General features: G+C 36.8%; 1 protein-coding gene and 2 pseudogenes across 9 annotated transcripts in view; 1 reads left to right on the top strand and 2 right to left on the bottom strand.

Annotated features, from left to right (window-relative positions):
* The window catches only part of ANK2 (ankyrin 2), a 689,964-nt gene that overhangs the window by 371,826 nt on the left and 297,427 nt on the right, over positions 1–20,711 (top strand). The gene's annotated exons all lie outside the window — the stretch shown is intronic.
* Positions 596–6,510, bottom strand: LOC102982991 (ubiquitin-conjugating enzyme E2 N-like; annotated as a pseudogene).
* LOC129392228 (peptidyl-prolyl cis-trans isomerase A-like) lies at positions 10,592–11,073 on the bottom strand (annotated as a pseudogene).

Raw genomic sequence — 20,711 nt, forward strand, 5'->3', positions numbered from 1 at the left:
TGACAGCAAAGTCACAATGTTATTAGTGAGGGCTGTGATGTTTGTGTAATGTTCCCATTTTGGTTCAGACAATCAATTGTCCATCTACAGTGTCTAAATAAAGTTAGACTTGGCTAGAGAGCATATTCTAAAGAATTGGTTAGCTGCTTTTAACCAATGCAATTAGTTCACCATAAAAAGGGGGAAAGGAGCCCATAAAATTAAAATAAAACTACCTTCCCCCCCACCACTAAAAAAAAATAATAATAAAATAAGGAAAAACACCCACAGCCCTGCAGCTAACCCTGACAGCTACCTTCATTCATAGTGCTTTATACTTAAACCATGATGGGGGAAGTGAATAAAAGCAGAGAAGGGCCACTGCTTTTAAACATTTTGCAACAATCCAGATGTTATTTCTAGCCTCTGCTCATGCTTTACAACAGTGAATCAGGACAAGACATAGATTTGCTAATGTGCATTTAGTCACCAAAGGACTGAAGACGTCTGGGCTTTTATTCTGTAATGTTTCTAAGACTGTGTCCATTAAATGCAAACAAAAAAGGAAGAAGCCTTGGCAGAACAGAAGTGATGTACACTTGATGACTGGATAGATTTAAATATTATTCATGGCATATAGCCTAGTCCACGCTCTAGCTGTTTCTATGGCTATGGCTTGGGCTTTGTTGGTCTTCCACTGCTCTGCTACATCATTTGCTAATGGATCATCTGGATTGGGAGCACTTAACAAAGCCTGGATCGATAGCAGAACTGCGGATATGCAGTGCTGGGGACGACTTATCTTTCAAAATATCTAAACATACTCTTCCCAACTTGTCTACATTAGGATGATAGATTTTGGTCATGAAACATACTTTAGGGGCTGCCATTGGGTATTCTTCTGGAAGGAATAGTTCAAGTTTAAAAGTCCCTCCCTCAAAGGGGGAATACCTGAGAGCCAGCAGTGACCACATGAAAATAACGGGCGTTGCTGTCATCTGGCTCTGCTTTAATGCCGGGAACTGGTTCTGCCAGCAAACACTGGCTTTCCTTGATAATCCTGCGGGACAGCCCGGCCACCTTGTCGGATCCCGAGTTCGGCCTCTGGTCTGGTCTCCGGCCCACTTTATCTCTTGTTCCTAATTTTATTCTGCATCAAACAACAACAACAAGTGTCTGTAACATTTTAGACTTTGTTATATTCAAAGCCAGTTTATCTTCAATCAGTCATGCTGGATTTTGTCAAGGGAGGATGTCAAATCTCATTCTCTGAATGTCTTTAAAAATAAAATATATTTCAGGAATACTCACAAACTCTTGGATTAGCAAGCTCAAACAAATATAGAACATAATATTTAAGGCTGATGAATGTAAAGCGTCCCTCATGTATTGCTGGTGCTTTCTTGAAAACAAAAAAGTCATAGTTGTAGTAAAAAAAAAGTTGTATTAAAAGTCATAAAATCTTAATGCTCCTTCAGCTAGTAATTCCCTCTCTAGGATTGTCTAAGAAAATAATCAGAAACTTGAACAACCATTTCTGTAAATGGATGATCATTGCAGCATTCTTTATCAGTAGCAAAGTAAGCTTGACTGTTGAACCGTAGAAACAAGGGTAAACATATTTTGGTGTATCCATATGAGAGAAAAATGCAGCCATTTAAATTAATAATTTTCAAGAATATTTAATAGGAAGATTCTCATCATATAATCAAGCTTCGCTCATATAATGTTAAGAGAAAAAGAGCAGGATATAATAAAGTTAATTCTGAAAACGATAGAAACATACATGTAAAACATTGAATGGAAACACATCAAAATGTAATAATGGCCATATCTAGAGTATTGAATTGTATGTGATTTTAAATTTTTATTGATAATTTTCTGTATAATTCAAAATCTTTTCAATGAGCTTATGTAACTCTTATAATTAGGAAACAATTTTAAAGAAATATAACAAAAAAATCGGATATGGTGTTAAGGGTGGTTCTGTTTAAGAGCAGGCATATGGGAGAAATAAACCTTTAATATCCCTGCAATTCTAAGGACCATCTGCCCAGTCCTATTAACCAGTAACCACTGAAAGAAGTTAGATGCAATTAGTAAAGGTAGAAAGAAACAGTGCCTTTGTGAGTTCTATCTATATCCCTGTGCATATCTCCCGCCTTAAACTAATGGAGCTATTTATTGAGTTCAAGCTGTCCCCAAGGAGGGCTGCTTTCTACTTTGCTTCTATGCAAGTGTTGTTCACTTTTTACAACTGGCTACTGAATCAAAGCCAGCAGCTGGCCATCCATGCTATTACAGAGAACAATAGTCCAAGCCCAAGCTCCTCAAGAGGGGCCCTGCTCCCGTATATTGAATATGCCTGCATAAAAAGCAGACCCCACCGAGGACCGGTCTATCTGATTCTGCTCATGCAATATATGCAGAAAATATGAAGACAGAAGACGTGAGGGCCACATCTTATTGAGTGACCTTGGGAAACTCAATTGAACTCCAGTTTACTTATCTTTAAAATTGGAATCATATTGGCTTTATCTATCTCCTGTAAAGCATGTAAGAAAGAAGTTTGTAAACTACAGTTAGTTGTTAGATGATTATGTTCATATTTTTCTCACGACTTCTTTTCCTTTTCAAGTACATAATGATGCTAAAGAGACAGTAAAATAGCATCAGTCCTCCTGCCTTGCCCAGGACTTCATGCAGCTTTGTAATGTGATCTCAAAATGGAGTGCAACTGGATGGCCTGATGCTATTTATTAGCACCACTTAAAGTGAACCCATATGCCAGTGGCATATTGAGCTGACAAGCTGTGATGTCACTGGCAGGAGCAGCAATTCCAGAAGGCAGAGTTGCTGAGGATTTTTTATGACATTATTCTCTCAGCATATTGGATGCTGCTGGTCAGTAGTGGCAGTGGTGTCTGGGGAAATAAGGTCAAGTGAAGCACTGCGTTACTAATGATTTAGCGGTTACAGCCTGTCCGAGGCATAGGCTGGACCCAGATGAATTATGATTTTTTTTTTCTAAAATTAAGCTTAAATCTCATAGAGTTATCAGCACTGATTTCTTTTGTCTTTCAAAAGTTTATTAATTTTGTGGTAGATAGACATTTTCCTCTTTCTTGTCAGAATAGAAAAATACCCAGGCGTGAGCCGTTCCTGCTATGGTTTCTTTAGCTGTTTTATTACTAAATTTATAGATCAGTATTCCTACCTTTTTGAGAAAGGAGAAATACTCTTGATGTTTGTTACAGAACAGTGTACTGTTCTGATTCTCTTTCTACCTTATTGATTAAACCTTCCCTGATGCTCTCCATGAGATCATTCTATGATTTTTTTTCTAAAGCCTGGTATGCAAAGAGCTGATCAGGCACCATATTTTTTGAGATCCTTAAAAGCCAAACTATGTTGTCCTTTAGGCAGTGGAGTTTTAATGAAGAGAGGAAGTGATGGCCATATTTGTATTATAGAAAAGTCACTTTGGCAGGGAGACATGTACGGATGCTGTTATCATCCAGGGGATAGATGGGGATTTCTTCAATGGGCACATTGGTAGTCAGGGATGGGAAAAATAATTCAAGAAATATTAAGGAGGTGAGATCAACAGGTATAGACTGGGTGTAAAGCTAACTGCCAGGTTTCTAGATTGGGTGTCTAGCGTGACACATCAAGAGGTGGCTACCAATGTTCTCTGTCTAGTTACAACCTAGTAGAGAAAAGAAATGTAAAAACATGTAAGTGCAATTATTGAACAATTCCCATGTGCCAGGCATTATACAAAACATTCTATGTGCATTGTCTTATTGATTCTTCTCATCAGTACTATGATATAATATTGTTATTGCCATTTTAAAGATGAAGAAACTGAGGCTAAGAAAAACTGGGCAATACACTCAAGGTCAATTGACTGGTAAGCAGTGGACCAAAATTTGGAGCCTCCTAGGTAGGCTGATTGTAAAACCTCTGCTGCACAGTACCTAGCAATGTTTACCCGTAAGTATTCTAAACAAAGTTCAAAAAGGAACATTGAAGCACTTAGAAGTACCAACTGCCAGAGGGTATTTTAGGGTTAGCTATTCATGTAAAAATAATGCAAAATAGTAAGCTGCTTTCTTCTCAAACTCATAGTTTAATATACAAGTAAAATTGCTAATTCCCAAATTAGGGAATCTTAGAGGAGAGTTTCAAAGATGGAAAGTCACAGATTATTTCATATAACCCATTTATTTTCTAAAAATGAGAAATTAAAACCTAGAGAAGGCTCATTTCCTCCTAAAATTCTCATAGTAAAACAGGTGGAACCTACACAAGAACTAAAGCAAAAAATATTCAAACCTAATCAAAGATGATAACAGGAAGCAACTTTAACCATTCATTTAAGAGAGGAGAGCCAGTTGCCACCCTGACATTCTTAATGTCTTGCTTCTGGCAGATGCAGTTCTAGCTAATCTGGCTGCGGTCCTTTGTGACCTCAGAGAATGATGAACTTGACACATGGTTAGCTAGGCTTTAAGATGATCTCTAGAGCAAAACAGTCGCTATTGCTCTCCTGAGGAAGAGATTTGTGTGTGATTTATTAAGGTAGAATTGATTTTATTGTTAGAGCAGTCTGTCATTTCACAGTCAACCCCTAATGGTTATATTTTCCACTGTTAGTCTTTATCACTAGAAGACTTTAAAAATCAGTATAAAGTATAAAAGCCCTGGGAAGACTTTTAAATTGTTTGATGGAAAAACAGTTTTGCTTACTAAGTGCTGCACATTTTGGAAGGCCTCCTTCCCTATCGTTTCGAGAAAATATACCCAATATAATGGATATAGACTCTACTATCTATAAACCTTAGGTTCTAATCAAATTGAAAGGTCACTTTCTAAATTGAGCTGTGACAGATTTATTTATTTATTTATTTTTATTATTTTATTTTTAATTTTTAAAAATGGAAGTATATTTGACTTACAATTTTAGGTTGCTTCCATGTCTTGACGATTGTAAATAGTGCTGATATGAACATTGGGGTGCATGTATCTTTTCGAGTTAGAGTTTTCATCTCTTCTGGGCTCAGAAGTGGTATTGCTAGATCATAGGATAACTCTATTTTTAGTTTTTTAAGGAACCTCCAAGCCATGACCAATTTTTAGGTGATTACAGTTGTGAGTGACTAAGCTACACAGGAAAACCAATTTCATGACTTTATACTCTTAAACAGCTTAAAATGTTGAAGCCTGGAATTAGCATACGTATATGAAAGGCCGTTAGAAACCGTTCAAATGGAAGGCAAGAAATCCTGCTACTTGGAAAAAAATCCGTCACATCTGTAGCTGGCTTCACCTGCTTACTAGTTTTGCTGTTTGTGCCCTGTCACCTGTTGGTTAGTGGGCAAGTAACCCACTGATTTTGTATTCTTTTTTACACCTTTGTATTTGGAATCCATCTCCCTAGGACAGAAAGACAAAGGGAGATATGGGAGAAAGTGAGAACAGGGATGCTGTGGACAGGAAATAGCAGGGATGGGGAGGGAGAGGATGGCAGAGAAAAAAAACACAGGAAGGCCCATTAGGGACAGTGTGGTAACCTCCGCATTAATCCACTATCAACACATTGACAGTATAAACAAAATTATATAGGAAAATTTAAATCTATAAAATACATGAACAAACTATTTTCAAGCACTTCAAAGGTATTACTTACAAAGTATATATTATTCTTATCAGAATTCAGAAATCTATTATTTTGTGTATTTTAAAGAAGTTGAATTTCTTTTAAAAAATACTATAATATAGAGTTTTCACCAACTCAGACTGTCTTTTCATTTAATCAGGCCTGTTAATAAGATTTTTACTGTGTATATCTAGTACCACTTACCACTTTAGACTTTTAAGCTCAGCGTAAACTGGTATCAGGGGTAACTCCTACGTATGATGATTGCTTTTAAGTTTAAAAGGAGTATATTTCTAAATAGTCATTAGTTCCTTTAAAGAACATGATTCCACTCCAGGATAACAGTCTTTGATGCCCTGCTACAATGACTGGACATTTTTCCCAAATTAATAAAGCTGGCTTCCATTTAATTGAGTTAATCACTAATTCAACTATCTCTATCCTAGCAGCATGACATTAAGGACCATTTGGTAATAAAGTAATAAGAAGCTGAATCTTTAATAGAAAGAAAGATCTATTTTTTAATGTAAAAATTTTTTTCTCATTGACAATTCTTGGGGAAATTTTTGCTGTCATGGCAACTGTTCTTAGCAGAATCTTACCTTGCTCTTCTGCTTTACAGTCAAGGTGTTTTGATGGTTGAATAGATTATTTAAATCACTAGTGGAGAACACGTAATAGCTGTTGGTTTAGACTTCAGATGGTTTTACATGATAAATGATAAGTGCTTTTAATGATGATGAAAAATTATTTATTAATAAGAAGCAAAACTGGCCACTCATCTGTCAAGTCTCAGATTAGATGTTATTTCTTTAAGGAAATCTTTTCTACTTAAGTAAACTCAATCATTACATTCTACGCTTTTCCATCGTACTCCCTGTAAAATAACTTGATCCTACTTATATTCCCAGCAGTTAGTACAGTGGCTGCACCTTCTAAGTACTTGATAGATATTTGCCGAATAAATAATACATGAAAATCTGTAATGTACAGAAATTTTACATTTTGTACTAACTTGGTTTTGGATTTGCATGATCTACATTTTGCATTTAAATATGCAGCAAATGTGTGCAATAATTCAGCTTCATTTGGTACAAGAATGCATAACTTCTTATTTCTGAAGGATTACATTTATATTCAGATTTTTTAATGGCTATACATTTTATTTAATAATTAATTTTATACTATTATTAATGATGAAATGCCATGATTGTTAAAACTTAATGAAACATGTTTAGTTTTAGTGCACAATTTACCCTTTCATTTTATCCATTGGACTGTTTACAAAACGAGTTCAGCTTCAGTATTTGAAACATAATGAGTGGATTCCTCTGTTGTGGATAATTGCTTCAGTTGAGAATATTATACAAGGGAGGAGAGAAAACGTGGTTTAAATATTCTGACTCAATATACTTTGCATCTTATGACTATTACAAGACAGAATGCCTTGGTAATTTATTCCTAGCTCTCTCTTTAAATTTTATATATTTAGAGTTCATTGTTATGTTTCTTAAAATATCATATAAATTCTGCTATAAATTTTGAGCCATCTTTGTGAAAGTGGTCCTGCTTAAAACTACAAAATCTGTCTGAGTCTCAAAGATGGAAACATGTCTGGGCAGCTTGGGCACAAGTAGTGTGAGTTACTCTCTGATACATGCCCTCAGCTCCATTGGACAGGACAGTGCATTTCTCTATAATTTCCTAGTTAGTTCTGCAGTTAGATTACACAAGTGACTTGCATCTTGTCCTCAGCTCCATCTTCTTTCAGAAGCACAAATCGGTTCCATCTCTGATGGGTATAAGGAGTGGGAAAGGGGGATTACAATGGATTCCTCCCACCACGTAATCTGTAAGGCCCTCTGAGCCAAACAAAATCATGTGGGCATTGAATTTCAAAACCATAACATATATGTATTGATTTATAGTGACAGTGTTGCTTAGGAAATAGGAAATCTCAGTCTCATTAAAGAAACTAGCCAATAGCAAGTATGTAAAATATTTATACATCTGGTATAAATAAGCAATTCATTCAGGTTGCTTTTTTCTGAAAATGTATCTCTAATGGATATTAACTCAGCCATAAAAAGAAACGGAACTGAGTTATTTGCAGCCAGGTGGATGGATCTAGAGACTGTCATATAGAGTGAAGTAAGTCAGAAAGAGAAAAACAAATACCATATACTAACACATATATATGGAATCTAAACAAACAAACAAACAAACAAAACAATGGTTCTGAATAGCTAGTGGGAAGCAGCCACATAGCACGGGGAGGTCAGCTCAGTGCTTTGTGACCACCTAGAGGGGTGGGATAGGGAGGGTGGGAGGGAGATGCAAGAGGGAGGAGATATGGTGATATATGTATATGTATAGCTGATTCACTTTGTTATACAGCAGAAACTAACACACCATTGTAAAGCAATTATACTCAATAAAGATGTTAAAAAAAGATATTTAGATTTTTATGCTAAATATAGGTGATACAAGAGTTATGGTTGATGGTCACTATAACATACAAGCCTGAAATTTCATGTCTTAGCACAAAAGAAGCTTAGTTTTTGTTCACATAAATTCTAGTGTGATGATGGTGTTTTGTGGGTTGAGGTTCTTATATATTCTGCACACCATTGTCAGGGACTTGAGTTTATACAGGTCTCTTTAGGGACTCAGGTTGATAAAAACTCTGCTTCTTGTAACATTGGGCTTCTGAGGTGTTTCTCGGGGTTGACCAACTGAGGAAATGAAATGTGGAGAATTGTGGACTTTTATCTGAAAGGGGTGTGTATTTCTTCTACTTGGGTTCCATAACCTGTTTTACAGTCTAACCAAATGCAAAAGGAGTGGGAAGACAGGTTAACAGTGGGTGGCAGTTTTCCAAAAACAACACTTCTCTGTGAGAGGACAGCATGAATTTTTGGTGAATAGCTTGCTTCCTCTGCTACGGTAAGAGAGTGACTATGATTGCTGTATTCAAGCAACAACTGAAAATTGTCTTTGGAGAAATGGTATTAAAAATAAGGCTATTTTTAAAACTGAAAACTAAACATTATCAATCCATAATTGAATATATTTAGGACTGTTGTTTTAGAACTAGAGGATTGTTGTGTCATCAAGTAGAATCCCGTGTAGATGATTATGGAGATATTCTTAGATTTCAGAAGTTCAAAATAGTTATTTCCTTTTTTCCCTCAGGTGATTATTTTTAAGTAATGGGATAAAAAGCCCTCTTTCTGTAGTTGCTTACATAAAATTGCTAAGCAAGATGCTAGTTTTATTTAGAAGATATATACAGCACATCCTTTTGTATTATAATGATTATGACATATAATCATTCTGTGCTGCTAAAATAAAGTTCTGTTATTAAGAATAACTGTGTCTTTATAGTACTTTACAAAGTATTTCTAAGTCCTTATACCACTTGAGCCCATCAATGAGCCTTTGAGAAAGATAGAGAAGGTATTATTAGCCCCCTTTTGGACAAGAAATATAGACTAAGCAATTACACTCCAATAAAGATGTTTAAAAAAAAGAGATATAGACTCACAGTGTTTAAATAGCCAGCTTAAAATACTTTGGATTGTAAGGGTTAGATGAGTAAGAACTGTAATCTTGTAATGCTGTTTTCATTACCTACATGACTGAATCTATCTGGACACTGGAAAGGACCATTAGTTTGAATTTTGCAGTTTGTACAATCTATAAAAATGACCACCGATGCAGGTGATGTGAGAATCACAAGGTGACTGAAATAACAGATCAGCGTTGTTGGTTTATTCATTTTGCTGGTGTAGGCATATCTTGTGTATTAGCTTTTAAATATTCATAGAGTAGAATTCCAGGAGTGGACAGATCTTAAGGCTTTTTCTTTTAATTCACAAGGGCCATCGAAGCTGAAATACATCGAAGTGAAATACACTCCAGTGTATTTCTAAATGAACCCATAACTCTTCTATATTTTTCAAAAATGCTTTTATTTAGTATAAATAACTTTTAAACTTTTTATTCACTGATACATTATTGAGTTTTTATTGCCTAAAATTGTTTAGTACAGATATAAGGTGTACATGTACCTTTTTTTTAGATCTTTATTGGAGTATAATTGCTTCACAATACTGTGTTAGTTTCTGTTGCACAACAAAGCGAATCAGCCATATGCATATACGTGTCCCCATATCTCCTCCGTCTTGAGCCTCCCTCCCACCCTCCCTATCCCACCCCTCTAGGTGGTCACAAAGCACCGAGCTGATCTCCCTGTGCTATGCTGCTGCTTTCCACCAACCAACGATTTTACATTCAGTAGTGTATATATGTCGATGCTACTCTCACTTTGCCCCAGCTTCGCCCTCCCACCCCACGTCCTCACGTCCATTTTCTATGTCTGCCTCTCTATTCCTGCCCTGCAACTAGGTTCATCAGTACCATTTTTTTTTTTTTTAGATTCCATATATATGCATTAACATATGGTATTTGTTTTTCTCTCTCTGACTTAACTTCGCTCTGTATGACAGACTCTAGGTCCATCCGGTAATGTATTTTTAACAACTGTTTCATGCTCAAGTAATATTATTTTTCAGGAGGTTTCACATATTTTGAATGACTGTTATCATTGCTTAAAACTTATTTGCTTTATTATCTTACATCCTGCCTGGAAACTTTTAGAAATGAATTATAAATAAATTCTAGATTCTGAACATAAATTTTCTCAATGTAATATTTTCATTGGTACTCTTTTTTGTTTGTTTGTTATGTTATAATCATAAACCTAAGTCTGGAAGCCAGCTAGACCTGCAGGGATATAGGAAAAGGGGGACCTTGAAGAATTGCAGCGAGAGCCTGAAGATTACAGGATGCTGCCTGCCGGGGGGTGGGGGGGTGGCGGGGGCGGGCGCTCTCCTGAGCTACAGCAGGAATGACCTGGTGGTTAAGTTAAAACACAAGTCGAATTGATTAGGGTCGTCCACAGTGGACAATTGTGAGCTTCTTGCTGGTCCTGCCATTCCTTGACCCGAAGTGCTCCACGGCTTCTACTATATACCCCCTTTCGCGTTACCTGCGTGTGCCCCCCAAACGTTCTGTCTTGACGGTGCAAGTGGAAAACTGGGAACTGTTTGTGTTGGCCCGGTATTTGCCATGGACAAGATGCCAGGACTCTGTGATTCAGGAAGAAGTTCACATCATCAAACTTCTCCCCCTACATGGACTTACCACTAGTGCCATTATCACTTACAAACCCCAGAAGAATTCTGTGAAAGCACCAACCCTTACAACAAAACCCTTTCTCCCCAGAGCTCAGAATGCAAGTATTCTGCTGTCTTTGGAACTTTGTCTGCAAGTAGCTTGAAGGAGACGTGGCCTAAGGTCTCACCCTTGACTGTGATGTCAAAGAACAGGGTGGGTTGACCTTGGCTGGGTGTTGGCGTTGGTGGCATCTGCAGAGCCTCATTATACTGTTTTTGAAGATTTAAGTGCTTCTAGAATTCCTAGAACAGCGTTGTATGCTCTCTATAAGAGGTTTTAATTCACTCATGAGTGTTGTTCACCGGATAGGTTTAGGGCTGATAAATTGCTATGTCAGCTATCCCTTGACGCTGGGATACTGCAGCCTGTGTAAAACCTGAGCTCAGGGACTCTGGGGTTCTCCAGAGGTGTAGGCAGCTCCCTGAGAGGCACAGCTGGGTCGCTGGGAGTCTTTCACAGGCGCCTCTCTGGCTATGTGAGGGGGCCTTTCGTTAGTGGTTGGCAACCGTCACAGTTCATCTAGGAATGAGCAGATAGCAGTGGTGTTTTAGCATATGCATGTCCATGTGAGCAGAACATTAGAATCTTCCTTAATTTTCAAACATAATTTTAAAGTGGAGACTTTCAGAGCACACCATCAACAACAACTGGTCTCACATGCTTAAAAGCATGATCGTAGTGTTGCTTTAATGAGCTTTATGTAACAAAGCTCAAAAACCTCAGAATATTAATCTTTTACAAAATGTTATTTAGAAAAGAAGAACATCTTGTGTCTCCAAAAGACAATGAAACAGAAGACAAATGACCTGAGCTGGAAAGGCAGCTAACATTTATCTGTATTTGGGTCTTTTACATTAGTTCATGTGCCACAATTCGTTACACAGACGTCATTAGAACCATATTTTACAGATGAGTAAACTGAGGCTCAGAGAAGTTGGATGACCAGATCATGAATTGGAATACAGTCTTTCTGGCTCTCAGGTCCATGGTCTCACCTATCATGAGTCCCAGTTCTGCTAAAACACATCATTTGATTGTTCTGAGCCATAGTTCTACTCTAGTTAATTATCACAGCATAACAAACCAGCAGAACCCTTAATGCTCTTAAACAACAACAATTTAGATTCTCTCATCCTCTAGCAGGCTCCATCAGCTTTTTTTTCATGGTGGTCTCAAGGCAGCATTCCAAGAAGATGGAAATGAAAGTTGCAAGGTGTCTTAAGACCTGGGCTCTGAAGTGTCACCGTGCTACTTCACCACATTCTATTAGTCAAAGCAAGTCACAAGGCCAGCCCAGACTCAATGGGTGGGAAAAGAAATTTGTCTCCGGATGGGAATGGCTGCAAACATTTTATGACCGTGTTTAACTGGTCGCTATTCTTTTCTGTTTTTAATTTTTAATATGTTATATTATGTTGCATTATTACCAAAGCACTAAAGAATGTTAGAAAATGACATTTTAGATTCTTGAATATGTCTCCTAATTTTGTCCTACTTTACCATTGTGAAGGAGCATGAAGATACCTTGAAAACCTATAACTAGAGCCCTCTGTAATCTAAGGTGTTATAGAAGATGCTAGATTTGCAGTTGAAAGGAACTTTTAAGAGATTAAAATGAAATGTGAAACATAATCTCTAGTTCATAGGGCATAGGAATTTTCACCTAGACTTACAGAGGCATTAATAGTTTTCTAAAATGCTATGAAATGTGATTTTTTTTTTATTGTTGTTGTTTGTGTAGAATCAAGCAATAAGTAAAAGCTGTGTGAAGTCAAAGTCTTGCCATCCTTCAGATACTTAATACTATTAGATCCAGTGCTCTCATACCAAGAAGTCTGGAATCGTATTATGGACATGGAATGGTCCTGGCTAATGCAGAAATACCTGCTAACTCTAAAGGCTTTCCCCCAATACAAGATTTCTCAGTGACATCCTCTCTTTCTAAGAATTATTCTAACCTTGAATATGACTTTCATAAAAATACCAAATAATTGATGAACTACGATTTTACATAATAAAACATTACTCTTAACTCCTTCTCCTTACAAAATCTAATTTCTTTTGGCATCTCAAAATATTATTGCGGTGTGCTGAAATGAGTTCTAAAATGGAAAACCTAAATGGTGCTACAGAAAGAGATATCCTCCTGAGATTTCTTTTCTAAGAGGAGGCTGCCTGAGATTTGGGAACTTTATTTAGGAATAAGTTCTTGAAAATTAACCCTGGGTGATCTGTTCTTAAATGGCGCCGGTAACTGACATTGTAAGGATTTAAAGTTTCCTTTTTTGGGTTTTGGTTGTTTTTTGGTTTGTTTTTATATAAGTTTGTCTGCTCAAATTGCATCCTGTACAATAAAATCTGGGATTAGAAAACACATGGCCTAAACTACAGGCATATTCTCTTTTGCTTACGTAATGTTTAAAAATTGACTTAGTTGTTAATATTTTGATAGAAGATTTTACATAAAAGTCTGAAATTCCAGCTTCTCTATAAAAATGAGAATATCTGATATATCTGGTATAGCACAGGGAGCTCAGCTCGGTGCTCTGTGGTGACCTAGATGGGTGGGAGGGAGGTCCAAGAGGGCGGGGATATATGTATACATACAGCTGATCCACTTCGTTGTACAGCAGAAACTAACACAACATTGTGTAGCAATTATACTCCAATAAAAAAAAGAATATCTGATAATATTGGGCCAGCATTCCCACTTGAACATAATGGTTTGAAGCTGAATAGAAGTTGCCCTCTTTAGATGGGGCATATGCAATCTGGTCACCATCATCTCCACTTCCTATGCTTACATAACCTGCTTGCCTGTGTAGGCATTTGAGTTTGAGACGGTGAAGGAATCATGGCTGAAAGGATCCAAACACCCCTGTGATGTCTGATCGTCAAAGACTTTGGGGGCTACAACGGGGTGTCAATGGTATACAAGTAACAGAGTGTGGAGACCATCAGGTGTATGGGTGCAAAGAGAAAAAAGAACCTCCGTCTGTCTGCCTCCTGAACTACAGTGGTATGGATTCTGCCTGTCTCTGAACTATATCATAAAACCTGATTTTGGCAGTAATACTCAGCACAGATTGCACCTGCTGTTTTAAAAAATACTTCTTATCAGTCATCTTTAGCATCGTATTGAGATGCAAACCAACACAGCATGAAATTTTGACTTCTCTCTTATAAAGCTACGGAGGATAAAAAATATATATATAATTCCAAGTTACCTTGAATTCTGAATTCAGGAATCTAGGCAAACAAAATAGTAGTCAAATCTTTTGATCATATTTTGGATTGGGACAGCCTTTATAAGATGTGTTCCTTGCTCTCTCTCTCTCTATTTTTAAATGTTATGTGTTCTGCCATGTTTGTCATTATTAAATTTTTCCCAGAGTATAGTTATGAATTTCATGCAAATTGGCAATTTTAAGGGTGATTAAAAAGAAAAAATTACCAAATGTCTATATTTCTCCTTTCTGAATCGCAGAATGGATCAGCATGAATAATTTTGAAAATTATAAAAATTAGTTTTTAATAACAGTAGCTAACATTATTGTTAGCTTATTACATGCCAGTATTTTAAGTTCCATGTTAATTAATTCATTTGTTTCTATTAGGTAGCCCTACTTAAAAAAAATTAATTAGTTTTTGGCTACAGTGGGTCTTCGTTGCTGTGTGCAGGCTTTCTTTAGTTGTGTTGAGCGGGGGCTACTCGTTGCAGTGCATGGGCTTCTCATTGCGGTGGCTTCTCTTGTTGTGGAGCATGGGTTCTAGGCACGTGGGCTTCATTAGCTGTGGCACACAGGCTCAGTAGTTGTGGCTTGCGGTCTCTAGAGCACAGGCTCAGTAGTTGTGGCGCACGGGCCTAGTTCCTCTGTGGCATGTGGCATCTTCCCAGACCAGGACTCAAACCCGTGTCCCCTGCACTGGCAGGTGGATTCTTAACCACTGTGCCACCAGGGAAGTCCAGCCCTACTTTATAGATAAGAAAATTGAGGCATAGAGAGGGAATAAAATTTGTCTAAATTCACAGAGCACAGAGATCTGTCTCCCGGCAGTCTGATTTCCAAGTCTGCTCTTAATCACTCTTCTCTACCTCCTCTCTGCTGGTCTCTCTCAGACACCCATTCCAGCCTCCACTGAATTTCACAAAGGCCTGTTTTCAGACACTGTAATAATGTGCAGGAGTCTAAAGTGTACTGGGCTTCTGGAACGTGTTGTATGAAACTTAAGGAATTTTCATCATAGGTACTGTAATGACAGATAAAAACAAGATTCATCAATATGAAGACTGGTAGAATCTTATAAAATAAAATCATGTTTTTCCACTCTAAACATTATTTTTCTCCTCTAAGATGGTTTGAATAGAGTCAGTGTACATTCTCAAAGTTACTTTTAAAATTTGGTAATGTACAAAGATGAAAATTAAGGTTACAATATTTGGATTTATTTAGAATGGCGTCTGACTATAGGATTAAAATCCATGTGGTCAAAGTCTATACTATACACAACAGCAAAGTTATATATAGCACTTATCACAGTGCAGAACTGCCCTTACTCTTGACGGTGGGGACTGGGGTTTAATAACTATTAAGCTTAATAAATATATGGAAGAATTAGTGAGAAGTAACTTGATATAGAGGCAGAAACAATGGTATAAATCCTTGCTAATCAAAGTGTATCCATAGACCAGAAGCATGGGCATCCCCTTGTAAGAAATGCATAATCTCAGATGCCAGCCCAGACCTAGGGAATCAGAACCTATATTTACATCAACAGGTGATTCATGTACACTCTAAAGTTTGAGAATCACTGGGCTAGAGATATTGGATTCTGCCAGTAATTAGTTGTGCAACCTTGAATAAGTCGCTTACTATACCTCTATTTTAGTTTCCTCCTTCCTTGCCACTTGCTACATTGATTCTGGACCAGTTAATTCTGTATCTTCATTTAGTTGCTTGGAAAATAGAGGTAATAACAATACTTACCTCATCCTATTGTAAGGATTAAATGAAGTAATGGTTAAAAGGTGTATGGACCATCCTTCACATAGTATGCAGTTAATAAATGCCTGCAATGGTTATTTTCGTTATTGTTTATCTGATGTACTGTATTACCCTACTGATCACATGGCAAGTGAGATAATACATTTATTTCAGAATTCCCTATACTTATAAATAGATATGCTTTTTTTTTGCACATTTTCAATTTTATGAGGCAATACAAAATTGTTTTCTAAAGTTGTACCAATATAAATATGCTTTTAAATTGAAGTTAAAAGGAGGAAGATTTTCTAGTTAAAGAGCCCAGTGGAGGAAACACTGGAATAGGGATTAGACAGACTATACTCTAGTCCCATTCTCTTGACCTTGGACCTGTCATTTGACATCTTTGGATTTCATGGATATTATATGAGAACATAAAATGCTGTAAAATGCTTATAGTACTATTTTATAGATTTTGTAGAACTGGCAAAACCCAATTATTATGCATTTGTTATCTTAATGATGAGAATTTGTGTTCGGATGACTGCTCTTTTGTGGCACTATATTGGGTACTTTTAGAAGCTTCAGAAAATCATTCAAATTATTAAATTACTGTTTCAGCCACACATATATACCCTAATTGCCTATATCTAATCCCCAATATATTATTTCTATAGGAAATAATTTGTTATTTGAAAATGTAATAGCTCATTTATCAAAGCTTCAAATAAAAGTCTGCTGTCCTCTCCTCTTTCTGTCACCTTATTGTCTAGGCACTATGTGAGCACGCTGGCTGAATCATTGCAGGCACACAGTAAATCTTCATTGAGTGAAAGACAGTGACTTCAACCTAATTGTCTGCTCTCCACTGGAAAACTCTCTGAAATTTGTTGCTTCTCTTTTCTGTGTATAAAGTTTATAGCAAAATATCAACTCTACGATAACCAAAAACTTAAGTGTTTGGAGTTGACTAATTCTTCTTTGCCTGACAAACCTGTCCCAGATTCATAATCAACTTAGCCAGGGTTTATGTTGGACCAGAGTATATTGTGAAACTTTTATAAATGAGTAGAACTTCTTGGACCTTTCTTCATTTGCTGCCTTTATTTCTCTTTCTCAATTAGTGATGGTAAATTTTCCTGGTGAACATGTGGCCAGCACATTTAATAAATATTTAAATTGAATTGAATGTTAAAGTGAATGCAAATTAAATTGGGTCATTTTTTCTCCTTATTTTAATACATCTGTAAGTCATATCCCATTGAGGTACTCTGTGATTCAAAAAAAAAAAAGAGCTCCGCAGCAAGCGAAGCCACCGCAATGAGAAGCCTACGCACCACAACAGAGTAGCCCCAGTTCACCACAACTAGAGAAAGCCCGCGTGCATTAATGAAGACCCAACGCAGCTATAAATAAATAAATAAATAACTTAAAAAAATTTTTTTAAAGAGTGGTTTCTTCAAAACCATAGGAATGCTATTTTGCTTAGTCATCAGATTTACAAATAAATAAAGACTTTTCTTATCAACATATCTCTGAGAAAAAGGCTTTGTGTCATTAGAAAAGAGACAATCTCAAGGGAACCATGTTTATATAAAGTTTAAAAATTTGGACATTTATCTGAAGAAAGATCTTTGGTTATGGATTCAAAATGATTACTTCAGCGCTGAGAGGGCCAGAAAAAAATTACTGATCTGGAGAGAAGTGTATAGCTCTTGTGTGTGTGTGTGTGTGTGTGTGTGTGTGTGTATAGCTCTTGTGTGTGAATGTGTGTGTGTATGTGTATATATGTGTGTGTGTATGTGTATATATGTGTGTGTATATGTGTATGTATGTGTGTGTATATGTATGTGTATGTATGTGTGTGTACGTGTGTGTATTTGTGGATGCATGTGTGTGTATGTAGCTCTTGTGTGTGTGTGTATCTTATTTTCTACCAGCAGCTTTTAAAGATATAATTGACATAAATATTTAGTGTGGTGTACAATAGGATAAGTTTTGACATACGTATAAACCGTAAAGCCATCACCACAATCAAGATAATCAACATATTTAGTTATCTTTGGATTGATGGAGGTGTTTAACTGAAATGTCAACACCAAATCCCATCTCTTCTCCAGAAAAAAGTTTTACTATTATATTGAATTTTAAAATTAAAATTAGATTTGTGTACCTTTATCTGTGTTTGGTCACAAGCACTTTTTGTAAATACAGTTTAGATGTAAGCATATGTTTAATTTAGTGTGGCTGCAATTCATACTGCAGCGTGACTGGCCTCAAGTGGTGTCTAGGCAGAACAGCATCACTGCTAGATTCAAAGCAACAGGTGAATTTAAAGAGCAATGACACATCAGCTAAGATCATGCACCATGTGCTAATGCACAGGGCTCGTGAAATGGAACATCAGGTCTTCCATAACGGGAGGTGGGAACTGTGTCCCTCTAGTCTTGGGATTCCCCCAGTATGGAAAAAGTGTTCTGATACTGGGTGATACTTTAGTGCAGTTGTTGCTCAGGACTTTTTCACAGAGGAAGGTTTATACTGATTTTCTTTTTCTCAGAGAAGAGACTTACTTCTCTCTGGCTATCTTCTCTCTGCTATGCTGACACTTCTTCAAGATATACCTTTATTGTATTACCTGTTTTTTCTTTTGTGCCTTTTTTCCTGGCAGCTTTTAATTTTGGTTAGATACTCTAAGAACTCTGAAATTGTACCTATATAGGTGAAAATGAAGGCTCCGCAAAACAATGGCCCTGTTAATTTGAAGCCATTTTAATGATGAGTTTGGGTAACTGGGAGGTTTTCCTGAAGATAGGGAGTGTTCAGACCTTGAACTATGTTTTGGCATGTCCTTTCTCCTTATTATTTTTCTCTATTATTCTGTTGTCCCAGCAGTAGACAAGAAGAACCATAAACAAAATGATGGGGACCAGGGAAATAGTCTAGATTAGAACAGGTGAAGCAAATATTGTATTTTTCTGATTATAAGTACGTTAATAATTCATCTATAGAAAGTCAAATTCTTCAAATACTAAAAGGAGAACCTCAAATACCAATTAGATTGGTTAGAACTAATTGTGAGAAAATCTGCACCACTACTAAGTTGTTTCTAAGATTTTTCTGCTCACCTCCTTCAGGCCACCACCACTGCATATTTTTTTCCCTTCTGCTTTCCAGGAACTATGGAATCTTTATCCCTTGCTTTAGTTTCTCATCTGAATACATTTATATTGTACATGTCACTGTCTGCACGTGCTCATATTTATATTCTTCTATAGTTCTTATATATGTGGCGTTTTGTATTCGTTAACTGTAATTCAGGCACTGGCAGATAGAAACCACATCTGGATGTCCAAATTTTCTTAGACCTCACCAGCCATGGATACCAAGGACGTCAGTTTAATAGTCACGTGTCTTATTTTATGACCCATATCCCCATCTCGGTCTCCTGAGAAGCCTACTCTCCTTGCCCTCATTCACCACTCTTGTATTTTGGGAGGTGGGGTCTCTAGGTGGGATCTAGCACGTGCTCATGAGCAAGTCCGGTGAGCCGTCTCATTGGCTGCCGTAAGGTGTTTGAGCACATCACTCCTTTTCTTCCCTGCCCACTGCTCTGTCTCCAGGTTCCACAGACACAGCACCAGTGCCCTTGAGGTACCAAGGAACTGATTGGAACTCATTCCCCACTGTGCTACACTGAAGGGCGGCCAAAGTAGTGTAGCTTGTGCCCCAGCATCTTACAGAGTTCATTCCAATTCTTTCTATAAAGTTCAAATATGAGAGGACTCAGGAGCTGATGAGGAGTTACATATCTGTGACAGCTGCCAGCTCTTCCTGTTTTATGAAGACGACCTTGTTATTACATAAATCTTCTGTGACTCACTTCTTTTTCCATTTGGATGAGTTTGGTTTTTTTTTTTTAATCACTGTGTAGTTGATTTACAATGTTGTGTTAGTTACAGGTGTACAGCAAAGTGACTCAGCTTTATATATATATTCAGTTTTATATATGTATATATATTTTCTTTTCCAGATTCTTTTCCATTATAGGTTATTATAAGATTGAATATAACTCCCTGTGCTATATACAGTAGGTCCTTGTATATCTATTTTGTATATAGTAGTGTGTATCTGTTAATCCCAAGCTCCTAATTTATCCCTTGACCCCCGCCCCCCACTTTGGTAGCCATAAGTTTGTTTTATGTGTCTGTGAGTCTGTTTCTGTTGTACAAATAAGTTCATTTGTAACATGTTTTTAGATTCCACATATAAGTGGTATCATAATATTTGTCTTTCTCTCTCTGACTTACTTCACTTAGTATGATAATCTCTAGGTCCACCTATATTGTTGCAAATGGCAATATTTCATTCTTTTTTATGACTGAGTAAAATTCCAGTGTGTGTGTGTGTGTGTGTGTGTGTGTGTGTATGTACACACACACATATATACACACACATATATATTGTATTGTATATATATAGTATATATACATTCCATTATATGTGTGTTTATATATATATACATATATATATATATATATATATATATATATACACACCACATCTTCTTTATCCATTCATCTGTTGATGGACACTTAGTTGCTTCCATGTCTTGGCTATTATAAATAGTCCTGCTATGAACATTGGGGTACATGTACATTTTCAAATTAGAGTTTTCATTTTGCTGGACATATGCCCAAGTGTGGGATTGCTGGATCATATGGTAACTCTACTTTTAGTTTTTAAGGAATCTCCATACTATCTTCCGTAGTGGCTATGCTAATTTACATTCCCACCAACAGTGTAAGGGTTCCCTCTTCTCCACACACTCTCCAGCATTTATT

The sequence above is a fragment of the Physeter macrocephalus genome, chromosome 7, assembly GCF_002837175.3.
Source record: "Physeter macrocephalus isolate SW-GA chromosome 7, ASM283717v5, whole genome shotgun sequence".
NCBI classification, from domain to species: domain Eukaryota; kingdom Metazoa; phylum Chordata; class Mammalia; order Artiodactyla; family Physeteridae; genus Physeter; species Physeter macrocephalus.